This window comes from Nelumbo lutea, chromosome 3 (assembly GCF_056320005.1).
Source record: "Nelumbo lutea isolate HS-2025 chromosome 3, American lotus-T2T, whole genome shotgun sequence".
Taxonomy (NCBI): domain Eukaryota; kingdom Viridiplantae; phylum Streptophyta; class Magnoliopsida; order Proteales; family Nelumbonaceae; genus Nelumbo; species Nelumbo lutea.
In genome coordinates, this window is record NC_142686.1 from 19,503,811 (window position 1) to 19,514,455 (window position 10,645).

The 10,645-nt window shown below is 39.0% G+C and overlaps 1 long non-coding RNA gene and 1 pseudogene across 2 annotated transcripts; both read right to left on the minus strand.

Moving 5' to 3' along the window:
- Window positions 1-807: 807 nt before the first annotated feature.
- Window positions 808-6,313, minus strand: LOC148863388 (uncharacterized). Of its 2 annotated transcripts, XR_016109192.1 has the most exons (4): window positions 6,021-6,313; window positions 5,760-5,933; window positions 1,977-2,056; window positions 808-1,209 (listed from the first exon to the last, which is right to left on the minus strand). It is a non-coding gene; the product is annotated as an uncharacterized LOC148863388 (long non-coding RNA). The 2 variants fall into 2 exon arrangements; XR_016109191.1 differs by lacking the exon at window positions 1,977-2,056.
- A 2,110-nt stretch (window positions 6,314-8,423) lies between these two features.
- LOC148863389 (SKP1-like protein 4 pseudogene) lies at window positions 8,424-8,744 on the minus strand (annotated as a pseudogene).
- Between the last annotated feature and the right edge of the window lie 1,901 nt (window positions 8,745-10,645).

Here is a 10,645-nt window from a genome sequence, read left to right on the forward strand (position 1 = left end):
ATGGAGGACAAATTTTATCCCCGACGGGAATTGGGAACGGAGATAGGGATTAATTTCAGAATCGGGATCGGAAATAGGGAATATGATCCCTACCCATTGCCATTCCTAACCAACATGAACCCAATATCAGGTAAGTGTGTTTTGGATGTTTCAAATGGTAGAAGACATCCTCAGTAGCCTATATCCCAATACATGCTTAGGATTAGGGTTAGAATTGAGTTAGTGCCGACCTAATCCAGCCAAATTTGCACCCCTATAGTGAAACTGATCCTAAACTGTTGATCAAGCGAGTCTTACCACAGCGATGCTATAAATAATACAGAAGTAGAGGAAGGGATATGGGCCTCACGAGATAGCTCCTTAGAAAGCAAGTTGACTTGTCACCCACTCCCACCAACCAAGTTAATGGAGAGATACGGCAGTGGTCACAAGTCATGAGGGAAAAGAAACCTACAAATAACTTTGTTTATCTACACTTATCTTTTCCTTTATTATTTGATATTACCACACTACTGTTTGTGAAAGCTTAACAGAATAAAAAAGTATAAAGACTAAGAGCCATCCTCACCTCAGGACAGCTGATCAGGCAGGGTTTACAAACATGCTGGGCCAAGAACAATGGACCGTGACTCCGTGAGTCCACTGTCCCACATTCATTCTGCTCACTCTACGGAGCCAACAATGTGTATTTTATGTGGCACAGGTGCGAAACAAGCGGTCTGTCCATTCCAAGGCCTCAGTTATGGCAGTGGTCCCCTTGTTACACTACCCATAATTTCTGAATCTATGCGCAGGGGCTCTATTCAATTAGAGGCAGAAAACAGAGAATTTCTTTATAAAGAAACGTGACTTTTCATCCGAAGGTCAAGAACAAGGACCAACTTTCTCTGTCACAACCAAATCCTTCACAGATGAATATCAAGAGAACTTTCTCTTCTTACAGGAAGTTAGGGGAATAACCTTCTCATGTACTCTTCTCAGTTCATTGCATCATAATCGTCCAACTTGTCATTATATTCTAACGCCTTCCTCTTTATCTTTGATGAATCTACCCATGTAACAAAATCCTCCATGTTCCTGGTGACGAGGAATGCTGGATCAGTAACCGTTTCTGGGCCAACTCTGATATGTCCCTGTTCAATATATGTAACAGCTTCTTTCAAGTGTTCTGCAAACTTCAATTTGACCAATATAGTTGATAGCCTGCGCCTGGAGACATGATAAAATGCACCGTGATTCCAATAACATGAAAGACTCAATGACACAATGGTACACTACCATAAAAGGATAGGGTCAAAGATAATGGACGTTTTTTGGGATGGTTAGTTCAAACTGATTTGCATTACAGCATTACTAAGAGGATTCTTGCTGAAAGATGCATGCTTAGAGGATCAAGACCTACAAATGACCCAGTCCCACCTAAGGTATTTAACTCCGTGAAAAAATCAGCTACAAGCCTACAACAGATTATTAAAGCTATGCCTTTCCACTAATATGGTCTAAAGGGCCACAATAAAATAATACTATGAAAATTTTGCAAATATCAGATGCTTAGAATTCATCCATCATGCTGTTAGATGGGGGGAAGGCTTGGCTGTTTGGACAAAAACAGCCTGGGCTGTTTTGGACGCTTCTTACACCTGACATGTTACCCCACTCAGTTCCTTATTTGTCCTTTCAATTAAAAGGATATTGATTGCAATTACTCTTTTACCTCACACCCATGCTAACATGTGATGAACATGAAGCTTCAAAACAAAACACGCTGTTTTTCCAAACAGCCAAGCTTTCCTCGTTTGATGGGACCTGATTAGTAGTTGGTCCTGATCAGCACATGACAAGTTACAGGAGTTTTTTATTTTTGAAGGGGCTTCTATTCGGCAGAAAAGCTTAATGGTTGATCTCAATCCTCTAACATGTAGCACATGGCAAGTTAAGAGAGCCCCAGACCACACACTACGTATGTCAGTGCTTACAACAGGGGGCAGGGGGAGAGACAGATAAGCGATCGCACAAAGCCAAGCTCCTTCTAGTGGGGATTACTCCTACGTTATACCTGGCAATTACATGGACACATAAAAAATTACATGAAATAAATGCTTTAATTGTAAGGGGGGGATTAATAAAGCCCAAGTATTCCAATATGCTTTGCAGGGTATATATACTACAATAAAGTTCAAAAGAGAATGGATATAACCATGAATCTTCAAGAAAAGTTTATGAAGCAGCTACTGCTGGAAGCATATTATCAACATGCAAGTTATGGATGGACATTCTAGCAGTGGTATGCTAAGCGAGACAGGGCACATGGCAAGCCTATCTTGGTGCAATGACATAATTTGCCATTGACAACCAAGAGCCCAACATAATGCTACAAAAAAAGACTTGAGACATGAAAAGAAGACTTGCACAGGGATAACTCATAATTGTCTGCTAATGCAAATTATCAAATCAAGAAATGTCCAACCCCAGAGAGCAAGTGGCAGGAGCCTAAGTGGATCAAGTAAGAACTATAGAGACCTAAACCACATTTAGTCTTTCAAACCAGGGGAAAATCCATCGCTAGTAGCAAAGAACTTTGAATAGGCCTATAGCCGTTTCTGCTCAATACATCAACTTACTTTTTGTTTTTAAGATTTTTTTTTCAGGGGGGGAGGGGGGTACATTATAGGTATATAAAGAATTAACCCAATGCACACTCAACTAGCTGAATGCAAAAAGAAAAGAGAACCTTCATAACAATATCGTGTCTCAAGTTCCAACATGCCCAAGGTAGAGAACTCTACTCCTCAATGCCTTGTCACAATTACATGGGGTGGGCTACATAAATCCTGTTCTGCCATTCTGCTTATTCAGTGTGATATCCAAAAAAATAAAATAAAGATTGATAAGGATTTAGATAACAATTTTTTCTTATAAGAGTTTAGATGATGAAATTCCTATTACAAGACTCCATCTCCTTCCAAATCTCCAATTTAGAGGTAAAGCCTAAAGGAGCAACTTTGCAATTTTTCAGAAGATCCTACAAGGAACCTAGCAACAGTTGGCACACTGAAATAGTTATTAAATTATTCCCTAGCCTCCAAGAGAACCTGCGACCAATTAAGCAATCCACCCCTAAGCTACCACTTCATAATCCTTAATATTGGCCATAACATTTCAAAATCCTATGCTTTTCAATTCAACTTGTAATGCCTAGCATGTCTAAGCATCTTTATCTGTGGCATAAGTAGCATCATGTTCTGTATATATTTAAAAACACTGTTTATAATATGGCTTGTAGGTCCCATGGTGCTTGTTATTTCACAATGGAGAGATTGAGGATGCTGCCATAGAATTAGAATAGGATGGGCAAAATGGAGGGGCACATCAGGAGTCTTAGGTGATTGGCGAATACGACTTAGGTTAAAAGGAAAGTTCTATAAAATAGTTGTAAGGCCAGTAATGTTGTATGGAAGACTGTTGGCAGCCAAGAAACATGTCTAAAAAATTGGTGTGGCAGAAATGCATATGCTTAGATGGATGAGTGGAAAAACTAGAAAAGGTAGGATCAAAAATGAAATCATTTGAAGGAACCTAGGAGAATAGGAATAGCTCCAATAGGTGGTATAATGAGAGAAAGTAGATTAAGATGGTTCTACAGCACCCATAAGAAGTGGTCTGTTGCAAGTTGAAAGCGCTAGAAGGGCTAGGAGCAGACCAAAAAAAACATGGGTTGAAGTAATAAGAAATGATTTAAGTGTTCATAATTTAAGTATTTAACAATGGAAATGGCACTGAGAAGAATGGATTGGCAAAACAGGATTCATGTAGCCAATCCCATGTAGCTGGAACAAGGCTTAGATGTTGATGAGGCAAGATCAACAAATTGGTAACAAGATCATCAAAAGTACCGGATTTCTTCTATGAATCTGAATTTAAGAATATTTCTCACTTGTTCATTGCTCGCCACTATACATGGAAAATTTGAGAGCATGCATAGCTATAACACATTTAAAATTTTGACTATAGAGGTTATAGGTTATTGGAAATTTCAGAGACAAAAACATCATTTAAGAAATCATGAAAACTGAGTTTAATGCCTCAATTTATCAAAAACCAAACCTCCAAATTAATTCCAGCTATGAGGATCAATTGTAAGCAAACCTGTTCAAGAGACTTGACTGAGATTCTCAAAAAAATCTCAGCAACTCCAATGTCATGCAAGTGTGGATCTTGGGAAAATCAAGCCAGCTCCTATTACATGCCAAGCTTACAATTTGGAAGATTTGATAGCATCATTAAAACACAGTATAGCCAACCTCTAACTATCCAAAATTTGTGTAGGGCCCAGCTAAGTGAAAATTAAGCAGATTTACCATAATGTCCACTGTGTCAACTCTCCAAAACTACAAATTCTCGGTTTAAGTGCCTTTTATTTAACAGCAGTCCAACCGTGTAAGTTGTTCAATAGGGGACTGTAGTATCTGTATTTTGCCCAATGTAAACATAACTAATGACCCGTTGTTCATTGGATCTCTTCCATTTAGCATTTAAATCAGGAAAACCATGAAAATCAACTAGTGTGGCCACATGGAAAATAGACAGGCTGTGATTTTAATTTGTCAATTACATATAGTAATTTAACTATTTAAGTTGTTCTGGACATATAGTTCTATGAATTTGAGGAACAATATAAAAAACTTATAAAAGGGCAGCCCAGTGCACGAGGCTCCCGCTAATGCAGGGTCTGGGGAGGGACAGATGTATGCAGCTTTACCCCTGCACATACAGAGAGGCTGTTCCCAAGATTTGAAACCCTGGTCACCCAGGTCCCAATGGAGCAACCAAACCATTGCGCCAAGGCCCACCCTCAACAATGTAAGAACTATGATATTTAATATATAATAAAATATGCATTTATGTGAGGCATGTCCATGAATCCTACTCTTTTGGGTTCAGAACACATGTCACATTCCAGTTTCTGTGTCTATGTCTATGCAACATTGCATATTAGAAAAAGAGCCTAACATAAGAAAATATAAAATTCAAAAAGGTTGAGAATACAAAAAATTAAAAACCTGAAAGCATTGACAAAGAAATCCCAATGCTATAGACAAGCCCAGTCTTTAGGGGCCATCAATGAACATCATCTTCTGCATCTCAATTTTTTTCTTTTTTCTTTTTTTTTTTGGATAAGCAAATGAAATGTGTATACTCACTCAAAAAGAAGGTTGACATGCCAATGGTGTCGAATCCAGAGTGGCATTGTTTTCTGAATGTACCTTTGGTCATTCATCCATCTCCCCCATGCCTTTGCCTCCTCCTCCCTCATTAAAATTTGCCATTCATTGAAACAAAATACTTATGTAATTGAGCTAATACGGGGTTGTGGACTGTGGAAGGGGGGGTGTTCCCAATGAAACTTGCTAAAAAGTTTTTTAAAAATAAAGAATGAATGATTACTTATTTTTGTAAATAACAAATAAGACAGGTTATATTTGCAAAGAACCCAGAGACTGAGCAAAAGAACGCAGTAAAACAAAATTACCATATTGAATTCAAGGACAATCAGAGAGTAGGATCAACTAACGAAAAGAACAATCAACCTTGTCGTAATTCAAGCTATGGTCGTGCAGCAAGAAATTTCAAGCTTCTATTCATCCTTGAATTGAATAATATTGAGAGAATGAAATTTTGATGAATAAATAACTAAATAATAAGTAAATTTCGTCGAGATTTATTGATATAGCTAGCTAAGGCACTTGAAGAGAACTCACAACTTTTCAAGGAGCATATCGGTCATCTCGATAGGAAAGAATCTCTCGGATCCATTGTCATCAACATGTTCACAAGCTTCTGCACCACCCAGCATAAACTCGAATATCCGAAAGAAAAACCAACAAAAGATAACACACTTCACGTCTCTTCACATTGCGAACAACAGAAACTACCTGAAGTATCAAAAAATAGAAAATCACATCGAACCATAAATAATAGCATAGATCTCTTAAGCTACAGATCGAGAGAAATGGAATCACTTTTTATAATCGTCTCTGCCGGTGACATGGTAACGTTGCATAACATGGGCTTCCCTGTGTCCTCCTTCCCTCTTCCATTCGAGAAAATTCACCTTCTTCAGAAGTTTCTTCTCATGGAACTTGAGCTTCCTCATAGTCACCACTGTTGCGTAAAAGCAGGAAAATTTCAGGCCGAACAAGGGAGCGAGCGAGAACCAGAGAGAAATCCTAAACCCCGAAACCAGGCCACAAAGGCAGTGGGGACCTGATCCAAATTCCTCCACGCACCGGTTGTAGTCCCAACAACCTCTCCTAACGGCCATTGTAGTTGTAGCTGTACGTTCTAAACATCCTTTTAGGGATCTGCTACCAACCAAACGCTGCCATTACTGTCCCAACAAGGCAATGCAGCCGGACAGTCCGAACGAATTGGTATCTACTGCCAACCAAACATATTCCAACCCTCTACCAACTTCATCAACTTATACCACAGATCTTACTACGAAATGAAATTTGAAAGTGGGACCCGTCATATATGAAATGTATCGTCAGTAGAGGGTTGTAATGTAATTTATTGGCAGGTGATCCTGATATTTTGGATATAATTTCATATTGGCACCCCACATGCATCTCAGCATGTAATGGAAACATCTTCGAGCATTTTGTCCAGGAGATATTTTCAATACATGACTGCAAAGACTCTTGGAAATAGTTGTTAAATAGACCCATTTGTTGGGAGTTTATCCAAATTCATACACCGGATCCGAATTACCGTTACAGCTGTATATTATGAACATTTTGCCATGAATGACAAGGGAGATGCTCTCAACCCCAACATGCAGTTGCAAAGCATTTGGGACCCCATATTGCAGTTGATCCGTGCATGTTTTGTTTCTAACCAATCGAACTGACGTCCTATGGTAGTTCTTCATGACAAGCATGAGAAAAGATTACATCAGCGTCCTACTGTAGCTCTCAGTGTATTAGGAACATCTCCCATGGACGATGAACAGTGAGATGTGCATGTGGGACGCTTGTGAGGCGCCAGTGTAATATTGCATAGGAGATGTTTCAATGCACGTTTATGGAGAGATCGGCTTCAGTCAGTGCAAGATCGACTTCAATCAGTGCATCTGGAAACTTCTATGTTTTATTTTATGAAAAGATATTCTCAATGCAACGCTATAATGATTGTTTGAACCGACTTCGCACTGACTGAATCATTGGTGGACAATTCCTGAACGCCTTTTCAATTCTTCAACCCATCAGGATTGAACACGACAGTGCTCTCTGTACTTTTAGAATCTTGATTAACTGTGAAAAAAATTTAAAAGCAGGAAGTTGCATTGATGGGTAAGAACTCAGAGGGCAAATAGAAAATCGGAGCGAGTCTGCGTTCTGGTTCGGGGTATTTGGTATATATGAATGTATCTTTTGTTTTGAAAATGTTAATTTGTTTTTTCAACTGCATCCAAAAGAGTAAAATAGAAGCAAATTTTGCACTTTAAATAATGCTCAGTTTTGGAAAAATACGAATACAAATACAAATATATACAATGCAAAATCTTGTATTTTGTGTTATTTTGTATTCGTAAACGTTGTATTTACATTATATATTTCTATTTGTATTCTTCTCAAATGGACCCTAAAGTTGGTCAATATAAAATAACTCATCTCCAACTTTAATATTGTTATTTGCATCAACTACATCCGAAGAAAACATTTAAATTAATTTGTTGATACAAAACCGAACTATGTTAACAAATTTATATTGACTACCAAACACATTGCATAATAAAATCTATTTTCTATTGTTGAGTTGTCAAGAAAAATAAAGTGGCCAATTAATTTGGTCCTTTTTTTGTTGATCAATTGGTATTTATTTATTGCAGCAAAAAAAAAAAGCGGTATTTATTTTTTTGGTCGAAAATATATTTCATTAAACAGAGAAACACAAAAACAACTACAAGAACAGAACCAAAAAAGAACAAATAGCAACAGAGAGAACTAAAGAGAAAAAAGAAATTTTGAACCTAGCACTGAGGCCAAACAAAGAGGAACGGCCATCCTAGATTTAAAGCAAAAACTGAAACAATTTTGCTGCGCAGCTGAGTTTACAACCCTTGAACATATTTGCAAAACAGAAACTTCTCCCTAGTGAGAGGTTATTGGACGAGATTCGCGAGAGTCCTAGGAGATCCCGGATCTATATATTTCCTGTACAGTTAGGAAGCTTTATGTTTCAGAAGTTTTGTTTTTAGGAAGATATTCTTTTTGGATTATGAAGTCTTTTGGAGATAGAAGTTGCATTGCATTTAGGACGTAGGGTTTTTAGAATGTTTTGGGAGCAAGAAACTCTATCGAGTTTGTATATATATATCATAAGATAACAATGGAAAGACAACCTTTGGCTTCCAAAATTTTTCATGGTATCAGAGCCACCTTATGGCAAGTCAAATCCAGCGACCCTTTGATATGAAGGTAGCGGGCAGCCATTATAAGATGGTAAAGCTCATTGACACCGACGTTGATGTACTCTAAGTCCCAGTTCCTGATTTCTTCATGAGCCTCATTAGGATCATCCATCTTCTTCTTGGAATCAAACTCGACGTGTTTCCTGCAATAATCAATCACCTTGGGTAAGATATTACTGCTGGCGTTGAGCAACGGAATCACATCAACACAAAAGCCATCTTCAACCGTTTGCTTGAACATCTCAGGCGAGTCTTGTTGATCAGTCACCATGGCTGCCAACAACAACAGGAACGGTGAGAGCTCGAGTAAGTCTGTTGGACCGTCTTCTCCTTTCTATTTGCATCCATCAGATAATCCTGGAATTATTATCAGTCTGGTGTTCTTGAGAGGAGATAACTACGATGAATGGGCAAAAGCGATGAGAACTGCTTTTCGTGCCAAAAACAAAATCGGTTTCATCGAAGGCAGGGTCACAAAGCGGGAGAACGATGCTCCAGAGATTGATCTCTGGTGGATTGTGAACTCGATGTTGGTGGCTTGGGTTTTCAATACTGTCGATCCATCACTACGTTCAGCTATCACATATATGGAGACAGTCAAGGAGCTTTGGGATGATTTGAAGGAACAATTCTCAATCGGCAATGGACCCTGGATTTATTAGATTAAATCCGACCTTGCTAACTACAACCAACAGGACAGATAGTGGTTGCATATTACAGAAAATTGAAGGCAATGTGGGCTGAATTAGGAAGCTACTCTAAGATACCCGTGTGTACATGCGGGTGCAGGTGTGGAGCGGTAGTTGGATTGGTTAAAGAAAAAGAAGAAGAGAAAATCCACCAATTTCTGATGGGTTTGGACGACAATATAGTTGGAACTGCGTGTTCCAACATATTGAGTATGGAGCCAATTCCAAATACGAACAAAGTTTACTCAATGATCATACAAGAAGATCGACATTGACCGTTGGCACAAGGTAAGGAGGAATGGGCAGATGTAGTTGGTTTTGCAGCACAAGCCTCGCAAACTTCGTGAGACAGTAGAGCTGCTTCAAAAGACAAAACAATTGTGTGTAACAATTGTGGTCGACCTGGCCATGAAGCAAAGAATTGCTTCCAATTAATTGGATACCCTGAATGGTGGGGAGACAGACCCTGCGATACGTCGACCGGGCATGGAGCAGGACGAGGAAAAGGGGGTGGACACTCTGGCGGACGTGGCCGAGGCACGGCAAAAGCTCATGCTGCTTAGTCATTAGCGGGGCGTGAGGTGGCTGCTAATGCAATTGTGACTGATGGAGACCAGACCGGATTGAGCGGGCTTAATGACGAGTAGTGGCAGACTCTTGTAAGCATGCTTAATGCTTACAAAACCCGGACTAATGAAAAACTCTCTGGTAAAAATTACTCCACCGAATGGATTATTGACTCTGGGGCGTCACATCACATGATAGGGAATTTAAATGTGCTCGTCGATGACACCTATGATGTTGCACCTTGTCCTATTAGGTTACCCAATGGTGCGCACACCGAGGCCATGAAAAAAGGCACTGTTGAACTTGGAAATAACTTTAAATTGTTGTACGTATTATATGTCCCAAAACTCAATTGTAATTTATTGTCAGTAGGTCGGTTGCTTCGTGACACAGATTGTATTGTGACATTTACTAATAATTTGTGTGTGATATAGGACCGCATCTCGAGGACTCTGATTGGTGCGGGTGAACAGCTTGATGGGGTCTATGTCTTCAAGGGTGTAGCGTCGGTTCGTGCTTACAAGACAGATGGAACTGGGCCATGCGATTTGTGGTGTTTGTTTCAAGGCAAAGCAAAGTAGAGATTTTTTATTCAAAGCGACAATAAAGTGATTGTTGTATATTTTTTTACAATTGTTGATGATTATTCTCGAGCGGTTTGGATTTATTTGCTGGCTGAAAAAAGTGAAGTTGGTCGAACACTCAAAAATTTCTATGCAATGATTGAACGACAATTTAATAAGAAGGTTAAGGTGGTGAGAAGTGATAATGGAACAGAGTTTAAATCCTTGAGATCATATTTTGACGAGCAAAGAATTTTATTTCAAACTTCCTATGTTGGAACACCACAACAAAATTGTCGTGTGGAGAGAAAGCATTGTCATATTCTGAATGTGGCCAGAGCACTCAGGTTTCA